The sequence below is a fragment of the Pseudorca crassidens genome, chromosome 17 (genome assembly GCF_039906515.1).
Source record: "Pseudorca crassidens isolate mPseCra1 chromosome 17, mPseCra1.hap1, whole genome shotgun sequence".
NCBI lineage: Eukaryota > Metazoa > Chordata > Mammalia > Artiodactyla > Delphinidae > Pseudorca > Pseudorca crassidens.
In genome coordinates this window covers 52,060,215-52,082,467 of record NC_090312.1, presented here as the reverse complement: position 1 = coordinate 52,082,467, position 22,253 = coordinate 52,060,215, and the positions used below count along the sequence as shown (strand labels likewise).

General features: G+C 53.4%; 1 long non-coding RNA gene across 1 annotated transcript; it reads left to right on the top strand.

Annotated features, from left to right (window-relative positions):
* Positions 1-1,611: 1,611 nt before the first annotated feature.
* On the top strand, positions 1,612-21,766 carry LOC137210263 (uncharacterized). Its single transcript, XR_010936433.1, has 2 exons — positions 1,612-12,452; positions 12,500-21,766. It is a non-coding gene; the product is annotated as an uncharacterized lncRNA (long non-coding RNA).
* The last annotated feature ends 487 nt before the right edge of the window (positions 21,767-22,253 follow it).

The following is a 22,253-nucleotide window of genomic DNA, read 5'->3' as shown; positions in this document are numbered from 1 at the left end:
CCAATTAAATATGAATTTCTGGGGGTTGGACTGAGGCATTGGTATATTTTAAGGTTTGCAGAATGTAATGGTTAATTTTTAAGTGTCAATTCAACTATATTCTGAGATACACAGATACTTTGCTAAACATTATTTCTGGGTGGGTCTGTTCCCAGATGAGATTAACATTTGAATTGGTAGATGGAGTAAAGCAGATTTCCCTCCCCAGTGTAGGTGGGCCTCATCCAATCTCTTGAGGGCCCCAAAAGAATAAAAAGTCAGAGGAAAGGAGAATTTGCTCTCTCTGCCTGAGTGTTTGATCTGATCCCCTGCCCTCTGACTGTGGCTTACGTCAGTTCTGCAAACTACACCCCTGGATTTCCTAGTTTCCAGCTTATATTTAATATACAATATATTTAATATTTAATATGTTTAATATCAATTACATATGTTAAAGCAATTACATATATTACATTATATTTATTATATATCTCCTATTGGTTCTGTTTCTCTGGAGTACCCTGACTAATATGGTGCTTCCAATACACTGTAAATATTGAGAACTACTATATATGTTAAAATACTATGGCTAAGGTATTACAAAAGTGGATGCTGTGACAGTGTAGTTCTGCTTCTTAAATGGGCAACTCAATGAGGATAAGTAGCAATGTAAATTATTTTTTTCATTTTAAATGGTGGCCAGTCATATATATATATATATATATATATATATATATATATATATATATGTAAACACTTTGGGAGGCTATAAGACACTAATTAAAAGAACTTATAGGATATAAGCACTAAAACCACATCGACTCACCACTCAGTAGAAGGAATTCTAGGCCCAAGATATAGAAACCTCCATACCTGAATCATTGGAAAAGATGTAGAAAAGACACTAAAACTATTGAAATTTTCAGAGATCCCTTGTGACCCTTTTGGAGGTCATGATATCAGGACTCACTGGCCCCTGAGTCTTGTTTTGTAATACAGAGAGGGACCCACAGTTACATAGTAAATTGACACCTGAGACTTGTTTTGTTTTTTCAGCTAGAAGTGGAAAGGAGAAATATCTTTCACTGAAGCAGAGAGTAGAGGTATAAGTGGGGAAGACAAGGTAAAGAAAGAGAAAAGAAAATAATCCATTTAGAGAAGACTTGCTCTTGGGGCAAGCCCTGGACATATAGTCATTTATATATCCTATTTCAGGATACATTGCATGCTTTACTGTAAGTAAGCATTTAATGATTTGTCTTCCACATACTTTGTTTCATTAAAGAGATTCACTTCTGCTGGCATTTTGTTTCATGGGATCCCAGGCCCTTAGCATAGTCGCTTAGTAAAGTATTTGTGGAATGAATCAGTCAATATGTCCTCAAACTCAGTACCCTTCTTAAATCAGTTACCTGCTTTATACCATAACTGAGATTATATTATCATAGTGTTAGGACTTAAAGGGAAATATGATCTCGATTTTAGGGTGAGCGGCGAAGCTGCCGAGCGCCCGCGTCGCTGCCGCGGCCGGAAGACAGACGCCCCCCAAAGCCCCTCGCCTGGCTCGGACCAACGGGGCCGGCAGCCCAGCACTCCGGTGAGTGGCGCCTCCTCTCCAGCACTAGACCCCCGCTGGGGACCGGCCGGCCGGGCTGTTTTGTGCAGCGCACCGAGGGTGCTCTGCGCCCCCTCCGCGCGCCCGGGTCCGGTCCGCCGGACCCCGTGGCTGCGGTGCCCGCGGTGCGACCGGTCTTTGTTTCCACCGGGGCCCGCGGCTCGGCTGGGCTAGGCTCGAAGCCTGGCAGGCAGCGCCGGGAAGGGGGAGGGGGAGGTGGACGAGAAGGGGGCGCGGGGAGGGGGGGTTCCCGGGTTTCCTGGCCGCCCCGCGGCTCCCCCGGCTCGGGGGCGAGGTGCGCGCCCAGCGCTGCTGCGCGCCCCCTCCTCCTTCCCCCTCCCTCCGTCTTTGGATTTAAAACTGCAATTTGCTCTCCAGCTTGCTGAGTGTGTGGCGGGGGTGGGTGAAGGGGGGGACCGTGGGACCGGAGAACAAGGCTGGATTTTAGGAACGGCCCTGGGAAAGGGGGAGACTGCGGAAGGAGGAGCCCTTCCCCTTCAACCCCCAAATCCCAAGGTTCTGCTGGTGCTCTGGGAGTTGAGAGGCGGGGACCTAATGACCCGGAGCGGGTGTGGGGCGGAGGAGGGATTTGGGGGCGGCCAGGGCCGTAGGGGTTGGGCCGCGTGCCTGGTTACCTGGTGAACAAAGTCGGCTCACTTTTGCATAAATAAATAAATAATCGCCTATCAATGCGTTTCCTCTGAGGCTCTGATGGAATCGGCCCCCTCTTCCCCAGGGGGTGGGGTGCTGAGTGACAGCTGTCAGCCCCCTGGGCCGGTAGCTGGGGGTGAATTGCAGAATCCCTCTGCTTTCTGGCTAAGGGCACATTCCCCTGCTGGGTCCTGGTCCCCAGGCAGAGCCAGAGGGGCAGAGGGCTGGCTCTGAGTCTAGGAAATAACCTTGTTTCGTGTTCTACAGGAAAAGGGACAGCAACCCAGAGTTTGGGGGCTGGGGATGAAGACTGATGGGAGCTGGAGGGGTTCCCCAGCAGCCTGGCCCCCCAGCCTCCTGCCAGGCGAAGGGGCCAGCTGAGGGAGGAAGGATGTGGGCCTTGCTGGCCGGAGGCGGGAGCTGGGGCCGTCCCTGAGACGGGCAGCGGGCACTGAGAGGGAGGAGGTAGAGAGAGAAGCGGGGGCGGGAATTCTCTACTGCAGACCCTGGGGGCCAGGGCCAGATGTGGAGGGGTGGGGAGTCCCCCCTCCCTCCTAGCTTGGGGGCCCTGGGGCTGGGCGGGGCTGAGCCTGGTGCCCTCCGTTCTGCACCAGTGCCTGACTGGCAGGGCCAGCTGAATTTGGGCCCAGGCGTCACCCTGGGAGGTAGGGCCAGGCTGCACCAGCCTGGCCCCTGAGCACAAGGAGGGACCCTTGGGGCGCCTGTGCCTGTCTGGCTGGGCAGGCGTTTCCCGCCGGACCAGTTGGTGTCAGGCGGGACTTGGCCCCAGTTCCCTGTGCAGAGCTCAGGGTGTGAGGACAAGCTTGCCTCCGGGTCAGGGTGGCCACATTTCGTCCGCTGCTGCTGCTGCTGCCGCCGGCGGGGCGGGGGCATGCGCCCGGGCCTGGGCAGAGTCCTGCCAGGAGCATTTGGGGTGTTTCTATTGTTGGCTTGTTCCTGTTCCGTGTGGCCCGGTGTGTGTAGCTGTGTGAGCTGGGGCTGTAGGTGACAGATTACCAGTTGGTCTGCCCCCCACCCACACACAGCCCCCACCCCTGCCGCCTGGAGGGGCAGGCTGGGTTGTGGTGGTGAGCTGCAGGGGGACCCCCCAGGTGGCATGTGCCTGCAGCTTGCCATCTCCCTCCTTTGAGCAGATGTATATTTTTATAGTAATGGAAAATCAAACTGGATAGTAAGTTGAATTCATTTTTTTCTTCTGCTGTGTCAATAGTTGGAATAACCCCTAGAGACTAGTGAACTTCTTGCCCCAGAGCTCCTACCCTCCAGAGGTTGCAAAGATCAGTGAGGGCATGAGCTTTGGGGGACCAGTTCAAACCAGTGACTCTTGTCCCTCTTGGTCTGGCATTGGGGCAGGTGCCCAGGTGGGCGGGCATTGCCCCCTCCCCAGGCATTCCCCCCACACCCCACCCCACCCCAGGTGTAGTCTGTCCTCTCAGCCACCTCCTTGGTCAGTGCCTAAGCTGTGCCCAAGCCCTCAAGGACCTTCTCCTGGTGGGCTCTCTCCCCCTGCCTGGGCTCCCGGCCCACGTGTTGATATTTATTTTCTGTAGTAAAATCCATTTTTAATGCCGTTACTTTTGAAATAATATAGAGAGAAACAAATGTGATGTGTTTAAGTTGCCCTCCGTGAGTTTTTAATGTGATCTATGGCTGAGGTAGTGATGGAAGGAGCTGTTCGGCTTGGAGGAATTTGGTGTCATAAAGAAAAAGAGCTTGCTGTTTATTATGGTTGCTGGGCTGGGGGGTCTGGAACAGGGTCGTGGGGGCAGGGAGCCCCAGCACCCCGAGGTGCTGTGGATGGACAGGGTTGCTTCTCAGTTTGAAGGTGCGTGGGTTCCAGGATTGTTTTGCATTGCTCCCCAGCCCTTGATGGGGCCTTTGGTGAGGGGGCTTGGGAGCTGGGGGGCTTTGTCCCCTCCCATTCCACCTGGTTAGATTGGGGCAGGGAGGCTTATGGAACCCCCTGCTGAGCTAAGTGGAGGTGTACTGTAGGGAGGATGGGTTTGGATTCTAAAGGAGATTAAGAGACAGAGACACGGGATCTTTACCTGCTTGGTGTGGCTGTGCTGGAGGCTTGCGGGGCAAACTGTCCCTGGCAGAAGACCTTTTTTTTTAGGGGGGGCTGATCTGGACCGGCAGAGCCCCAGAGGGACATTGCTTGTTCTCTATCAGCCTAGAGTGCTGGCTCGAGCCACTACCTCCTCGCCTCTGTTCCCCATTGGACAGGGGCTTCCTCCAGGCAAACCTGATCCCCCTCACTTCCCCTCTTCTCTGCTCTGCCCCACCCCAAGTCAACTTCTTTTTTTTTTGGTTTGTGGAATACAGAGCTCTGTGCCTCAGGCCAGCCACCCAAGACCACAGGGTGCCATGCCTTCATACCAGATGCCCAGGCACTTCTGGTGTGATTAGTGAGGTCAAGCAGACTCACCATTATGGGATGGAGTCCAGCTCTGCCTCTGGGTCCCCTGGGTCTCTTGGGACAGAGCTGGGGAAGGGGAAGCCAGGATGGGGTGGAGCTGGGAACTGAAGGGGGGGAGCAACGGTAACATTGTTGCTAATGTCAGCAGATGGGCCCCCCAGGGAGAGAGCTGGGGGAGGTGGGGAGGAAAGAGACCCAGAGAGCCCGACATGAGGTGGAAAGAGGAAAAGATGGTGACAGAAGCCAGTGATGAGGGGGTGAGAGAGAAAACGGTCAAGGAGAAGAGCCAGGATCACAGCCCCTGGAGATGGCATCCAGGGGACCAAGAAGGCCTAGGCATGTGCCACTCCCCACCCCACAGCCCAAAATGAGCGGGCACTGAGAGCCTCTCACCCAAGATCAATTGCTGCTAGGATAGTATCTGAAGGAGAGACAAGCAAAGGTCTCTGGGAAAAGGGAGGAGGACAGGTGGGAGAGAGAGAGAAGGAAGCTCTCCCACAGGAGGAGGGAGAACGGGGAGACAGGGGGATTCCAGGGGTCACTTGACTAATGCTCCTGCCCCAGGGCAGTGTCTCCCCACTCCCCAAATGTCTGGGAACAGAGCCGACCTCTTCTTTGGACCTGGGGGCGGAGCCTGAGGCAGGTACAGCACCCCACAGGTTGTGGGCGCTCTGTCAGGAGGCACCGGACTTTTAAAAGCGGGGAACATTAGGACTGTTAGAGACACCAGGGGTGTCATCCGGTTGGATCCCCCCCACCTTGTTTGACAGGAGGAAATCCAGTCTAGAGGGGCCCCCTCCCCTTGTTTGCCTGGGACCTAGGCTCTTTCCGTCCACCTCTGTGTAGTTAGAGAGCTGGAACAGCTGCGGGGGGCCTCCTGGGTGCGGAGGGGGCCAGAGCCTGGGGAGAGGAGCAGGCGGGCACCCTTGTGGCCAGAGCCCCCCCAGGGAAGGGGGAGGCGCTGCTGCCGGGAGAGAGGGAGGGAGGGGAGAGAGGAGGGGAAACAGTGAGTCAGGCTTCCAAGAGCTGAGGATGAGAGAGCCAGAGCTGGGAGGGAGAGGGCAGGGAGGGCTGCTCAGAAGTGAGGAGAGGGAGGGAGCCAGCCCCTGGCCCTGGCCCAGCGGTAGGGCTGTGCAGGGCTGTGCAGCCAACATGGACTTTGCCCGTGGCAGGTCAGGAAGGAGCCAGATTCTGCCCCTGCGGCATCCTTTTCATTCCGTATTCCTCATTTATGATCCCACCCCAGGGTCTCAGGAAGAATGACTGTGTCATCCCATCCCTTCCTCAGTTTCCCCATCTATTGTGGGATTTGGACTGTGAGCTCTTCTTAGAGAGGGAGGAACAGAGCTTCCTGGGAAGTGTTGGGGGTACTTCCTCCAGCTGCTGGCTTTGTGCCGGGGGCCCTGCTGGAGGCTGCCACCAGTCAGTGTAGGGTGCAGGTCTCCGCGGTAGGGCTCCTCTCGAGCCCTCAGAGTTGCTGGGCCAGGGAGTGGCGGTGGTGGGCCACGAGTGCTGGGGTGCAGTGTGTGTGTGTGTGGTGCCGGGCTGGCAATGGTAGGTGGACTGCCTGGGGCCTCTCAGGATGGCCAGGGCGTAGACAGGGCCACGAACTCCAGATGTCCAGAGCCAACCTCCATTTGGGGAGGGAGGAGACACCCTTGTGATCCACCCCCCCTGCCTTATCCCTGTGGGTCAGAGGCTCTGGGGCAGCTGGGAGGTAGGAATGGTCCCTGTGGGAGCTGGTGAGAACTGCCTATGGGGCCCCTCGTGTCCGGAGCTGGGACCAGCACTGGAGGGATCCCCAGGGACTGCCTGGGAGGGAGGAGGGAAGGAGCCCCCCTCCCACCCGTCTGACAGGAAGCTATGGCTTCGTCCAAGGCCTGGCATCCCCCAGCCCTTCCCTCCTGGATCCCCAGCATCTCTTCCATTGGTGAGGGGATGAGGGAGGTGGGCACTGAAGCTTCCTCTCCTACAGGGCCTGGCTTTGGGGGGAACGGTGAAGTGAAGGCATAGTGAGGCCCCCTGCCTCCCCCTACGCGCGCACACACAGACTCAGCTGCAGTGAGGCCCTGCTTTCTCCTCTCTCTGCTCTGGGGTCCTTGGCTTGGGAGCCCAGGGGAGGGGCCACTTCTGCAGCTGGCTGGCCCCGAACTCCCAGGTCAGCCAGCTGCTACTGAAGCTTCCAGAAGCTGCAGCTCTGCACCCCCTCCCCGCCCCCTGAGCCAGGAGAAGCCTTTGCTGACCTGGGGGAGGGTGTCTTGGTGAGCGAGTGGGCACCCTTAGAAGGACTAGCACAGACAACCAGACAGATGGGTGGCGGAGCAGATGGACAGAGACACCCACGCACAGGCAGACGGAGAGAGACAGACAGATGGACCAGGACTGGGAGAGACGGACATACAGAGGTGCTGGCAGAGACAGGAGTCAGAAAAATGGAAGGGCCTGGGGAGAGAGTAACAGACAGGCAGAGACAGAGACTTGGAGACAGGGAGATCCAAGGGGGGAGACAAGGTGACTGAGATGGGAGAAGGAGAGATATGGGGGAGAGAGGGAGGGGCAGGAAGAGATAAAGAAAGGGGGAAACCCAGACCGAGAGAAAGAGAGAGGAGAGACTGAAGGCTACAAACCACAAACAAGGATTTGATGAGAATCTGGAAGGTGTTTTCTCCTGCTTCCCTCCCCAAACCCCCAGGCCAGCCAAGTCTCCATTCCTTCCACCCTCGGCTCAGTTTCCAGCTGCTAAAGAGGTCAGGGAGAAAGAGAGAGAGGAAGACAGACAGACAGACAGACAGACACACACACACACACACACACACACACTCACTCCCCCCAGATTCCCCCTTTCCCCTGATCTCTTTGTAGGGGGAGGGAGTTGCGGAGGGTGCCTCTCGTAGCCCTGACCCCTACTCACAAATGTACATACCCCTTGTCTCAGAAAATATCCCAGAATACTTCCCACTCACTCCCCACTCACACTCACTGTGTGTCTCCTTGTGTAAGTGCACCCCCCCATACTCACGCCTGTCCACAGGGGCCTGGCCTCACACACACTCACAAATACACATTTTGTGGCATACATGTCTCTGCTCTCACACTCATCTTGAATCTCACAAACATAACCGGTGAACCTGTCCCTATGCTTTCTTACCCATCCAGACAGTGACACACAGGCCTCATCGTGGCTTCTCAAAACATGTTGATACACACACATACACAGTCACACTCTCACACAACAGTGGCAGTCACCCCAGAGCCGAGAGAGGACTCTTTCTCTCTGGAGGGGAAGATCAGGGTTCCCAGGGAGCCATGGTGTCATGGTGGGGGGGTATGCCCCCCACTCTGACCTAGCTGGCAGGGCAGGGAGGCAGGAGACACTTTCAGCCGGTGGCAGCCTTCCTGCAGGGCCTGGCCTGGACACAGAGAAACTGGCTGGTGTGAAAGAGCTGAGAGCTGGTGAGAGTGGGTATGCACGTGTACAAACATGTGCGCGTATGTACAGGTATAAGGGATGGTGAGTGTCTGTTACAATGTGTATGAGAGAGACTGAGTGCATATGAGGTGGGATATGGGTGTGACAGGGAGATCCACTCCCCAAGGTGTGTGGAGTGTGTGGGTGTGGGTGTGACAGCTACTTGTCGGGTATGTCTGTGTGGAGGCATGCATATGTGACAGGTGCATGTGGCTGTACCTGGCTTTGCAGTGTGCAGGTGTGTGTCATGGGCGTACACATGTGAAGGACTGGGACTCTGGGGCTGAGGGCATGTGTACCAGGGTGCAGTGTTCTGCAGATGTGAAGGTGTGGGGGATGTTTGCGTGTGAGTGTAGTGTAGGCAGGGTGCATGGATGAGGGGGTAGCTGCCTGTGTGAGGCTGTGAGCTCGTAGCCTGGGTTGGAGGGCTGTTTTCCAAGGCAAGGATGCTGCTTGAACAGAGGCCACCGGCATGAACACATGCGAAGGGGCTCCAAGGCACACAGTTGGGCGCTGACCCGCACAGACGTACAAGGACAGACATACCCGCCCCTGTCCTCCCTCTTGGTCTCTCCTGGCGTCAGTGGTTTTCAAAGGAGCCTCCACAAGGACTGTTTGCTGTGCAGTTCCCCCCACCCCCCAGCCCGTGCCTCTTCAAACACAGGGATGCCCTCCAGGCAGCTTTGTGGAGGCTCCTGCCTCGACCATCTGAAGGCAGATGGGTGGGCTGGGATCTGCTGCCGCCCCCCCAGGGAGCGAGGAGGCGGCACTGCTCCTTCAGCCTGGGCACAGGAAGAGACAGATGGACTGCCTGTCTCGACACCCGGACGTGGGGTCTGGGGGTAGGCGGGCACCACCGGCAGAGGGGCTCTAGCGGGCAGCCCCCAGGTGGGCCCCTGAGCAAAGGCCAGGACTCTGCCCTTCACCTGCTCAGAGGGGCACCCGCCCTCACCCCGCAGCCCCATCACCTGTCTGGGCACAGGGGCCCAACTCCAGCCCCTTGTACCTCCTAAATACACAACCACTTCCCCACTCACAGCTCCAGCACCCCTAAACACACAGCCCCAGCACGCCCCCAAACACACAACCACCACATGCCTACCCTCCCAAACACATATTACAGCCCTAGTACTTAACCAAAACCCAGATGTTTATGACCCCCAATATACCCCCAGACACCCCAACACACACACAAGGCTTCTACCACATCCTGAAACAGATCAACTCTTCCTCCAATCCCAGCACCTCCCCAGATACACCCAGGACCCTACTGTAGCCCTAATACCTTCCACACACTCAGGTTCTCAGAGTCCCAGCACCTAACCAGACACCCACAGGCTCTCCCGACGGCCCCAGCGTTTCCCTCCGCTGCAGCTCATCACGTCCCCAGACACACCGATACAGCCCCCTACACCTTTCCAAACTCTCCCCGCGACATACACGTACACACACCGCCTCAACACCCACGCAGAGGAGGACACCCCTGTAGCCACACCATTTACCTCAAACACACAGACACGGTGAATCTTTGAACAGTAATGTCCTCTCAGCTTCTCGTACCTTCCAGGCCGTGCACGTGCATGCGCATGCGCATCCCGCACATGCACACACACCCCCCAGATCCCAGCACCTCCGCAAACAAGCAGTCCTCTGTGTGTTCCCCAGCAAGCTCCAGCTCCAGTACTTTCCTCAGCCATCCAAGGGCCCAGGGACAGCCCCCACCCCTCTCCAAACACCAGTCCCGCACTCATACACAAACACACAGGGCCTCAGCCCAGTCACCCCTCAGAGCAGCTCCGCCCTGCGCCCACACCTCACCCTGCAGCCGCACTCCCACCATCACACGTTCCAGCACAGCCTCCCTCCTCAGCGCTCTCCATCACCGCTCCCCCACCCCACCTTGTCCTCCCCAGCCTCCCTCCCCCAAACTCCCCCCAGATAGCCTCAGCCTTGCAGACACACTGGCCCACTCTTCGGTGCTCTCTCTCATTCTCGGCTGCCTGGTCCTCCCCCACTTCCCAGAGCCTCCTCTGCCTGGGGAGGCATCTCCACTCCCCCTCATTGCCCCAGGCCTTTCATTCCTGGACAGTGAGGCTGTACATCTGGTTCAAAGCTGCCCCACCCAAGACCCTGTGCTCTGGGCACCCTGGCCTGGGCTTTGGGGGTTTGGAGCCTCTTTGGGGGCTCTTGGCACCTGGTCATCCTGGTGTGTCAGCCAAGAACTCTTGAGTACCCAGCCATGCCCTGACTCTGTCGTGTATGGGTGGGGGTGGGGGTGTCTGGGCAGGGGGATTTACCCCCAGCCTGCACATTCTCAGGTGCTTGCCAAATCCCCCTCTTCTTGGGCTCACCTGAGGGGGACATTGGGTCTGGAGCTTCAGGAAAAAAAGATGGAGAAGGTGCTGGCTTGATATGCTTCCCCTCCCACCCCACCCCACCCCCAGATCCGGGCTTGGGGCTTGGTCTCCCTGGGAGTCAGTTCCAACAGTGAAGGTTACTTTACTAGATGCATGATTTTAAACGGAATCTCCACCATCTGTTCCACCCCCTAATTACAGATGCACAGAATCCGCCTCAGAGGGCAGCGTGAGGGGAGTGATTTAGAGGCTGAGCTGCTTCTGCCTGCATTAGGGCTGGGGAGACTGGGGGGGCCTCTGGGTATTGCTCACAGCCCCCCAATCCCATCTCTTTCCCAGGGGCCCCTCGTGCCTCTTCTCTTGCTGGGGGAAAGGGTCCTAGAAAGGTGCCCCAACCCCCTAGACCTGAAAGAGGAAGCAACTGCAATGCTGAGGGAGGGGTCCCTGAGAGATCGCCTGTGTCCCAGGCCCCAAGTCTGGGGAGGCAGGCTCATTAGAGCCTTAAAAAATTCAGTGGATCGATCTCTTGCCTGCTTCTTGTGCCCTGGGGAGCCACAGGCGCTGGTCTGGCCCAGCTGTCTGCCCACCCCAGGGGTAGCAAGGGTTAGGGAGGGGGCGGTTAGAGCAGAGGTGGGGACATCCAGGTTTTGGCAGCAGAGGATGTGGCTAGGCACGCCAGGACCCACCAGGTGTGTTTGCACGTATGTGCCGGTCCTCCTTGGCAAAGCTGGCAGGCCCGACCCCAGCTTGAGCCTTGCCCTGTGGGGCTGGATGGGCACCAGGGGCCGGAGGGGATGGGCCAGGGCCTGGGCCTCAGAGGGTTCCGAGGGACACCCCGAGGATGGGCCTACCTTTGCCCGTGGCTCCGGGGACCTGGGGGCCCAGCCAGCTTGCTGGTGGTGGTGGCAGCCGCAGGCACGCTGTGGTAGAAGCTGGAGCATTCACTGTGGGGAGAAGGGGAGAGAGGCCGGGCTACAGGAATTTTAGATTGCTGCAGGCAGGAGGGTCTCTGAAACCCTGTGGAGCGGGCAGTCATGCAGAAGTAATCCTATCGCCGCCTGCCTGCCTGGAGGAGAGGGGAGGAGAGGAGAGGAGAGGGGGCTGGGAGGGGAAGGATGGCGCAGCCGCCCCTTTCCCACCTCAGCCCCTGCCCCAGCCAGCTGTGGAGGGAGCCCGGGACCCCAGGGGGCTCCCCCGGGGAGGCACCACCCTTCCACCGCTGCCTGTGCCCCCTGGAGGGGCGGCACCGCAGCTGTTGCTCGCCTAGGAGCTCTGGGTTTTATAAATAATGCAGCTTGGAGGTGGGTCACCTTGGGTCACCCACTGTGGCATCATCTCCAGCTGGCAGTCCTGTGGCAGAGCCCCTCTGCCTTCCAGCCTGCTCCTCCTCTTTTGCTATGTGAGTTTGGGCCAGAGGCCCAGCCTGTGTGAGCTGGGCCAGGGCAAAGGAGTGTGGAAGAACCCAGAACCCCCTGTCCTTTTGTACCCCGCCCCCACCAGCCTTCACAGGTTAACTGGCCACTGGCTCAGCAAATCCAGGCTGGGAAGGGATGACCCACTGTACAGGGGCCTCCCCAGTTCCAGCCCCTCCATTTTGCAGATGGAGTAACCAAGTCCAGAGAGGGCAGGGATGGCCAAGGCCAGCCAGCTGATGAGCAGCTCCTTCCTGTCCCATTCTGCTGTCAGTCAAGGCTCTTCTCAGCCTCAGCTCAGCTAAGAGCAGGGCCTGGGGGGCAGGGGGGGATGTTTGGGAAAGTGGTTGCGGCTGCGACGTTGCCATGGCGATGCTGCAGGATGCCGAGCTGAAGTGGGGGTCTTACAGGGTCTCTGGGGCCCCCAGCTCCACACCCCTGTGGTCTTCTCCTCCCCATCTCCTGTCCCCCACCCAGAGGCCTGTCAGGCAGCTCCGGTGACAGGCTGGGTGGGTGACAGGTGGTGCAGGTGATGGGCTGGGTGGGTGACGAGCTGGGTGGGTGACAGTGGTGCAGGTGATGGGCTGGGTGGGTGACGAGCTGGGTGGGTGACAGGTGGTGCGGGTGCGAGGCAGGCAGGTGAAAAGCTGGGTGGTGACGGGCCCTGCTGATGACAGGCAGGGGGTGTGGTTGGCGGGGATGCTGTCTCCTGGCTGGTGGCCTGTCGCAGCCCCCCACCCTCACGCGTGTGCACATGCACAGACTCTGGGCTCAGAGCTTGGGGCTAAGATACTAATGAGGCTTATTACGTGTTGGGGGGCAGGTGCCCAGGCTCACTAATGAGAGGCCTTTAACGAAGAGGGGAGACAGCTGGGGGGCTTTGAGGAATTTGGCTGGCCCTCCTGGTCTGGAGGATGAGCCAGGTCGGGACCCCACCTACCCTTCCCCCCGGCCACTTGGCTTTGTGTTAATACTACCCACAGTCATGATAGTTAACCATTGTCCAATCGTTGGCTACACTGGCCGAGCCCTTTACATGCGTTTTCTTATTTCAACTCAGCAGTCGTAGGAGGGAGGCACTATTGCCCATTTTATGGATGAGGAATCTGAGGCTGAGAAGGCAAGGGACTTCACATAACAAGTTTCTGTTGCAGCTGACATTTTAATCTTAAGTCTTTCTGTCCCCAGAGCCCGTGCTCTTAACCATCCCACCAGTAACACTCAGGTCTTGGCGCAGACCCCGACCTTCTCTCAGGGCCTCAGTTTCACTCTTCCGGAAAATGGATGTGCGGTGGAGGAGTGAGCACCATACGTTCTTCAGCTCTGACTTGGGTGGCTTCAGGGGCTCCTCCAGTTAACTGCCAAAGCCTCACCCCATCTGGCCCAGATTCTAGGTGACACCCCTGGACTGGAGAGAGGGCAGGGCTTAGCACTGAGGGAGCGGAGCTGAAGGGGGATGCCTGGGGTATCCAGACCACTTCCTGCATTGTGTGGTGGGGAGGCTGAGGCCTGGAGAGGAGCAGCAAGGGCCCAAGGCCACACACCCTGTAAGCTGTAGGGCCCCGTGGGATCCCAGGTCTCCTGGCCTGTTGGAAGGGCGGGGCTGGGAGTGGTGCCAGAGCTGGGAGGTCACCTCCTCCTGGACCCACCCACCAGCCTAGCTTCTTTCCTGGAGGTTGTGAGCCCCTACATCCTGGGAGGGTGCAGGGGGCTGTTGGCCACCTCTTTAGGGCCATGCCCCTTCCCCGTCAGTCTGGGCCCGTAGTGTCAGTTGATCTCCTCCCTTTGGGACCCATTGGGGTGGAAACTCCCTGGCAACAACTGATGGATGCGTTAAGGCCTTGACATTGGCCTGGGGCCACAGCATGACCCTGGAGGGACCAGGCTAGGGCTGGGGGGCTTGGAGGGGAATTTAAGGGAGAAGAATTAGGGTCATAAATCTTGGAGCGTCTGGGTTCTCTTCTCCTCGACCTTAATCTCTTACCAAACCTGCTCTCCGGCTGCTCATCCAAGTCTGAGGGTTGAGGGGGGTCCACCTGCCCATTCCCCTCTCCCTCCAACTGATGCCTCCCCCCCCCCGAAATTGCACCCCCTATGGGGAAGAACAAGTTGCAGCCACTGCTGCTGGACAGAATTAAGAACTTGTGTGTCTAGACTACTGGATTTGGCCTCTGATTCATAACAGTAGGCAGGGCAGAGAGCTTCACTGCCTCAGTTTCCCCAGCCTTGGGTTTGAAATCCTCTCCTGGTGCCTGACTGCTCAGTCAGGAAGGAGTGCTAAGACCAAGAGGGATTTCACAGCTGCGGGACACATGGCCCTGTCCTCAGAAGCCCCATTCTGAGATAAGCAGCACAGTCCTGGCCTTGAGAGCCCTCAAACCCAGAGGTGAGGTCTTGAACTCAGGCTGGGTGTGCGCTGAGGCTCAGGTAGGGAGTGGGTGGTGCTGGGTGGCTGGTCTGCTTTCTGAAGCAAAGGCCGAGGCTGGGGAGAGGCCAGAAGAAGGGTGGCGGTTTGCCTGGGGGGCTGAGGAGCCGTCTGTGGTTGGGGGTGGGAGCCTGGAAGGGTCTGGCTTTCCCATAGTCCCGGGCAGCTGTAGCCTGAAGTTCTGGGGCCCTCCTAGCTCCCCAGGGAACCCGCTGCTGCCCGGCCCTGGGGACCCAGGCGTCCTGGCGGGTGAGGGCGGTTCTCCGGCAGGCGCCCTGCCAAGCCTCGCAGCCTGCTCACCAGGAATCTTGTTGCTGAGAGGTGGAAGATCCAGGTCGGGCCTGCAGCTCATCCCTCCCCTCCGGGAGGAGGAGGGGCCCAAAGATTCCTTCCTGCACCTGCCCTCCCATCTGGGGCAGGGCCCTCCTCAGCAGTGGGTGGGGCTGGGGGGCCCAGGACAGGCCTCTAAGGCTCCGTCACATGTCCTGGAGCCTAGCCCAGCCAGCAGTGGGCACCAGGGCACTCTGGAGGCAGAATGAGCCTGGTGTGGCAGAGGAGAGGCGGGGGTAGGGTGCTGAGGCCACAGGGGGCCCTGCATAGGGGCCTAAGCCTGGCCCTGGCCCCCACTGGCTCCCCCAGGGCAGAGGGTGAAGAGTTGGTTCTCTTCCATTATGGGAGCGTGATTTTATTCCACGTGTCACGGAGTCTGAGATTAACTTGCTCACCAGTCTGTGACAAACCCCTCACACCCAACACACACACACACACACAGAGGCACAGAGACACACGGAGATCCTTGGTCTCACAAACGCACCTTCCACAGACACACATAAGCATTTCCATGCTACAACGCATGGCAGACTCTCACATGCAGATACACAAGCACACACTCACACTTAAAGATACACCGAGATCTAGATCCACAGTCTCCAAAGCACAACGTTCTCCCACTCACACTAAGGCCACACAGACAGAGATACAAACAGGCGGTCCAGGGGGACGCTCGCAGCCTTACCTAGACATGCACAGATCAAGGACGCCCGGTGCCCCACAGGCACAGATATACGTAGACACACACAACCCCAGACACAGTCTTGTGGGCAAGCCTAGACCAACGGCCACACACACTGAGACAAAGGCCCAGATACATACAGAGACAAAGACAGGCACAGACACACAGCCGGCAGCACGCACACAAGCACAGGCGTGCACACCCGGACACAGACAAAGACAAATGCCCAGAGGTTTTGCTGTGGACAAAATGTGAGGTGCACACACACATCTGGGCCTCCTGCTCGACCTCTCTACCTGGGGACGTGGTGATCTGGCGCCCGTGGCTCCAGGGAGAACTCTGAGGAACCTTCTGCTCGGTCAGAGCCCCCCACCCTGGGCCCAGGGCCAGTCCCCACCTCTGGCTCCCGGCCCGTGGCCGAGGCCATGCAGCCACACCCTCAGCAGCGCCCTGACATCCTACCTTACCCTCCGCGTCATGCACACTCACGGTCACACCGTCTCCTCCTGCACGTGCTCACGACACCCTCCACGCCCGCACACTTACGGTTTCTCCCTCACACCCCCCTCAGGTGTCCCCTCCTTGTTGTCTTTCTCAATCAATCACTGTCCCCACCCCCTTGCCCCGCAGACATGCACAACCTCCGGCACAGCCTTTGTGGCCCACACCCTCGCCTTCTCACGCAGACCCCCATGCACAAATAGAACGCACGGGCTCTCCGCCACAGACCCACAAGCCACGTACACGTGCTCCTTCACATACTTCCTCAGCACCACTCTCACAGACTGATTCACAAATGCAGCACACTCACACACGCACACTCCCCCGCATACATCCCCACCGCCTTCTCACATGCACGTGTGCGTGCACACACACACATACTTTCAGAGCCTCCCTCACACCATCACTTTCCTTCCTTTGTCTCTCACAAACACTCCCTCTGCCAAGAGCGTGGCTCTGCTGCAGAGCAGCCCCTGAAGTACTTGTCACTGTACTCCACCACGTCCTTGGCCTTCCTGGCCTCAGTGTTTTCCCTTCCACCTCCAGCCCTGCATACTGTGGCCTTGTATTCTTTTGCCATTTCTCCGTGTAGTCAACAAGAATATGTAGAGTATTCATTTATTCATTCAACAAATGTTGACTGAGCACTGATTATGGGTTAAGCATTGGGGATACTATGATGACACAGGTCCTTCCCTCGTAGAGCTCTCAATTTTGTGTCCAATTCATTTGCTGCTTGTCTCATCTGACTAGAATGGAAGGTAACCCTTGATCTTGGATGTTGAGAGATGTGTAGGAAAAGTAGGGGAAGGGTGTTCTAGGCAGAGGGCAGAGCATGTGCAGAGCCTACAAGTAAATCAAGGTACAGTAGGCTGGAAACTGAGATGATGCTCAGAGACTACAGGAGAAGCTGCAAAGAGGGAAGGAGCCAGATGTCACAGAGTTTAGATGCCATGCTCAGGGGTTTAGATTTTGTCTAGTGGGCTACAAGGAGTCATGGGAAGTCTTTAGTGACAGGACAGGGTGAGGAAATGATGGTGGTCTGACCTAGAAGAGGTGAGTGGGAAGGAAAGGAGACTCATATAGGCACAAGAACCAGTGGGGTTCCAGTTCCAGAGCTGTGACCTCAGGAAAGTCACACAACCTCTGTGACCTGGGTCCATCACATGAGGATGGGAGACAGTACCAGAGCCGGGCTTATGGTATATGCTCGATAAACAATAGGCATTATTGTCAGTTATCGGTAGGACATGGCAGGGCATCAGATGAGGAGGAGATTTTACTGAGCACCTACTGAGTGCTGGGTACTGCGCCAGGTGCTGGGGCCCAGAGGGGAGGTGGTCTGCGGCTTCAGGAAGCTCACACACCGTAACCACAGCTCACGTGGACAACAGAGCGCAGGGTATGAGGGTGGAGGCAAAGCACCTCGGAAGGTTAGAGGAGCATGAGGGCTCTGGGTGGCTCACGAAGGAGCTGGCATTGAGCCGGACCCTAAAGAGGCTGGTTGAACTTGGGCAGGCAGAGGTGGGAGAAGGAGCTTCGGGGAGAAGGAGCCCTGTGAACGACAGCCTGAGGGCAAGGGGTCTAATCTGGCTGTTGTGTGGGACACAGGAAGGGGGTGTCATGGGATGGGATTATGGAGGCGAGACCTTGGTGGCCAGGCTAAGACGGGGGGGTCAGCACGGGGTGAGCTGCACTCTAGAAATCCCATGTTTTGGTGGTAACATGGAATGTGTCCATTAGAGACTCTGCTCCAGGCTCCGCCAGTAAGCCGTTGCCCTCTTCGACCTCAGTTTCCCCATCTGTGTGATGAGTTCAGTCTTGTTTAGGAGGGAGTTCCGGTATCATGTCCTGGGGCTGGCCTAGCCTACTTTGTTGGGCATCTTCTGGCCTGGGATTCTGGGTCTCAGCAGTGCTTCCTTCCTGAGCACCCTCAGCCAAAGAAAGGACCAAAATGAGGGGTTCCCCAGAGGCAGGTTTTGGGCGCTGCAAATGAGGGGCCAGGAGCTCCACACGGAAGGGAGGGGTCTTTGCCTGGATCTGACTCCAAGCCCCAGAGGGAAACCAGAAGAGAATGTCAAGGTCCCTCTTCCCTCTCGCCCTGACCCGTGTGGTGGTAGATGTGGGCCATGTGCCCAGTCCCTGGTCCAGGGGGTATCAGGATTATTCTGCCCACTGACAGAGGAGCAGGGCTTGGGTTCAAGAATGTGGCCCAGGGCTTAGAGTCCCCTGGGGTTAAGGAGCCAGGAGGCCAATCTTAGGGTGGCAGAGCCAAGTAAACGCCCATGGGTAACAGGGTTCATTTATATTTGGTGTTGCCAGGAGTTGTGGTCTAAGGCAACTCCTGGTGACACCCAAAAAAATAAAAAAAATAAGAAAAAAAATGCTGATTTTATAAAGACTGCTTTCTTCCATAGTTGACAAACTTATGATGGTACCGATGGTTGTATACTACTCTTAGAGATGAAAAAGGTCTTAAGGAATCTTCCATATTCCATTCACCAATCTGTGTTCTTGTTCAAAGCAAAATTAATTCCTTTCAAAATTAAAGTATTAGCTTAATAATAATTTTTAATCTTAAAATAATCTATCTGTGAGAATGGGAATTTTGGGTAGGAAAAAGTGACAGAAGATGGGACAAAAAGAGAATTCATAGAAAGACAAAACAGAATTTTTTAAATGGTGGGTACGAACTTCTGTTTCCAACTATATCAGTTTACCTTAGGAAAACATACTAGAAAGGCCAGATAAATCATAAGCAACATTTGACTGTCAGCGTTAGAAAGCTACTGAGGTAGCCATGACCTAGAAAAGTAAAATAGAGAAAGAAACTCACTGAAGTGAGAACAATATTCTGCACATGCGTTTCTAGCCCAGTCATTTAGGAACTACTGATGAAGAGCAAAAGTCTGAGAAACCAAATGTGGCTCCTAAGAGGTAGAAAAGCCAGTAGAACTTAGGACAATGTCATAGGACTAAGGAAAGCAGAGTTGGAATTGAGAAATAACAAGGCAGCTAGAATTTTAAGGACCAAAATCACAGAGAGAGTAAAGATTCAGAGAACGGAGCTGGATTCAGCAACAGTGTTCCCTTGCAGTATTTTCCATGTATAATAGGTAGACAAGACAAGATGCTAAGAAGTCAAACAAAAGCTAACTGAAGTCAAAGCAAAGACTTAGTTGGCTCATAATGCTGAAGAGACAAAATTGGGGTTCAGAACCTATGAAAGATTTGTGGCCCAATGGAAAACTAATGATATGAATTAGGACATTGGAAGTCTCTACGTGTGTGTGTGTGTGTGTCTATGTGTCTGTGTGTGTGTGTGTGTCTGTGTGTCTGTGTGTTAGGAAGGTTGATGCAACATCTACATTGAACCTTATAAAGAAGAAAAATGAGTATGAAGTTGGTCCAGGTGACTGAGGTGATCTTCCCCTCTGCTCCCTACCTAAGAATAGGAAATTCTCTCCTCAAGAAAATACAGTTGACCCTGGAACAACGTAGGAGTTAGAGACGCTGACTCCCTGTGCAGTCAAAAATCCACATATAACTTTATGGTCGGCCCTTCTTATCTGTGTTTCTGAATCTGAGGATTCAACCAACCACAGCTCATGTAGTACTGTATTACTTATTAAAAAAAAAATCCATGTATAAGTGGATCTGTGCAGTTCAAACCCAGGTTGTCCAAAGGGCAACTGTAATGTCATTCAGATTCTCTACAACTTGTCATATCCCAAGTCTGGTATTCACTGAAGAACCACCAAGACTACCAAGAAAAGGAGAATTAGAATAAAAAACAAAACAGAATCAGAATCATAGATGGCCTAAACATTAAAGATCTTACATATTTTGGTAAATATTATCAAGTTCAAGAAAATAGATGACAAGGTGAAGAATTTAACTTGACAACTAGAAACTATAAACTGATTGAAGTTGAACTGATAGAATTAAAAATTATATGAAATTTAAAACTTGGTAATGGATTGGACACAGGTAAAGAGAGGTAAGTGAATTGGAAGATAGAGTAGTAACAATATTAACACTAAAGCACGGGAAACGAAAAGAATAAAAAGTACACATAAGCGCATTTGAGACATATGGGCCACAGTAAACATTTTTATCATATGTATAAACTGGAGTCCAAAGAAAAAAGGAGACAGAGATTGGGATGAAAACAATATTTCAGAAATATTAACAGCTGAGAGTTCTCTAAAACTAAAAGGAATATATGGAGCCATAAATTCAATAAGCACTAAAAAAGCGCAACAAGAACAAATACAAAGAAAACCACACCTAAGATCACCACAGTACAATTCATGAATAGCAAAGAAAAACATGACATCTTAAAAGCAGCCCAACGAAAAAGAGAGATTACTTTCAAAGGAACAATAGGATTAAGATTACAGCTTACTTCTCAGTGAAACTGAATGGATACTAGAAAATAATGGAATAACATTTTTAAGTGCTAAAGAAAAGAACTGCCCATTGGGAATTGTAGAGGCAGAGAAAATGTTGTTTGGAAGGAAAGATGCAATAAGGAAATTTGCAGACAAACAAAATTTAGAAAATATTTTCTCATCAGAACTGACTGAATTAAATTATAAAGGGAGACCTGCAGGCAGAAGGAAGATTATCACAGATGAAAATAAGGACTTTATAAAGAATTATGTATAACAGAAAGGATAAATAAGTGGATAAACCTAAATAAAATCTAACAACACAAAAGGGTAATAATAAAATATATCAAAAATTAGAATGCATTAAAACAAATGGAAGAGGAAAAAGTAGTAAAAGAAATTTAAGATCTCAGCATTGCTTGAGAAGCAGTAAAAGAGGTAATAAGTCATGGTACATGTGTAACTGCTATTTATGTAAAAGTAACAAGCTAATATAAGGGAAAATGGAATTTGAAGAAATCTCGAAGAAAGAAGAGCAAAAGGAACATAACAAGGTGGGACAAATAGTAAACAAGGAGTATACGGTCTGTAAGAAAATACATTAACTGTAAATACTCAAATTAAAGGACAAGGATTATTGAAACAAACGAAAAACCTAATTCTATGCCACCTACAAGAGACAAGAGTCAGATTGAAAATGAAAGGATTCAACAATTATGGCATAACAACAATAAGCAAAATTGAAGAAGATTTTTTAATGTTAACATAGATTTGAAAGCAAAAAGTATCACTGGCGATAAGGCAGGATAATAAAACCCACTGTTACTTTACAAGGAATATATTATAAATCTAAACTTCAATGCAACATATGAAGGGAAATTCCAAAAATCTAAGTAGAAATAGAAAAATCTGAATTACCTAGATCAGTAACATAGAACCACAACAATAAATCAGCAGATTATAGAAGATCTGAATACCATCATTAAAAACTTTGGCCTAAATTTACATAAAACACTGTACCAACAATGATGGAATATATATATCACGCAGAAATTTTTAGGTGCACATGGCACATTTATAAAATTGACTATATTCTGGTTATAAAACAAGACTCCGAATAAGCAAGAAATTTAAAACTATATAACCAATATTTTACCAAATAGTTGGATATTAAAAACATACTTCTGATCATTATGTAGGTCAAAGATAAAGTCGCAATGGGAATTAGAATTTTATTAATTGAATGATAATGAAAATATGCCATAACAAAACCTGTGGGTTGCAAATAAAGCTGTGGTCACAGAGAAGTTTATGTATTCCAAGTATACTCTCTAAATGTAAAAGGGAAAGGAATAAAGCAACTAGAAGAGAACCTATCACCCTGAAGTAGGCAGCTCCTGAACTGTACCTGTTGGGGAAGGCAGGGCAGAACTTCAGGAGGCCAGCTGGGAGCACGGTGAACACCATCTCAGGAGCAGTCTCCAAGAAAGAGAATTTAATGTACAAAGGGATGACTAAAATATATTTAAGAGCTAGCACCCTGAGCCTTCTTAAGGATGACTTACGTTGTTGGGGAAAAAATAAGAAGTGCTCGATGTAGAAGGTGAATAGCTTTATAATTCCCAGGAGAATCTTGGTACCAGGACCACACAATGAAGAACTTGGAGTCCCCATGGCTAATCCAGCAGAGAGAAAAGGAGGAACAGAGATGCGAGAGAAAATAAAGGGAACTCTTGGTGCAATTTGGTGCTGCTGCAGGCCCAAGTCCAGGTATGTGCTCTCTATCTCCACATCTTAAATAAAAGCCACCATGTTCCTCAGTCTTTCAGGTACTTAGAATTTCCCTTTAGAATCTGAAAATGGGGTCAGGTTTCCTGTCTGCATTGCTACAGTACAAAATAGAGGCAGGATGTTTGAAATAGTTCTCCATCTGGCAGAGGAGGCCTTGAAGCTGTGAGCCACTCGCTGCACACCAGCAGGACATGAAGGATTCTTGAG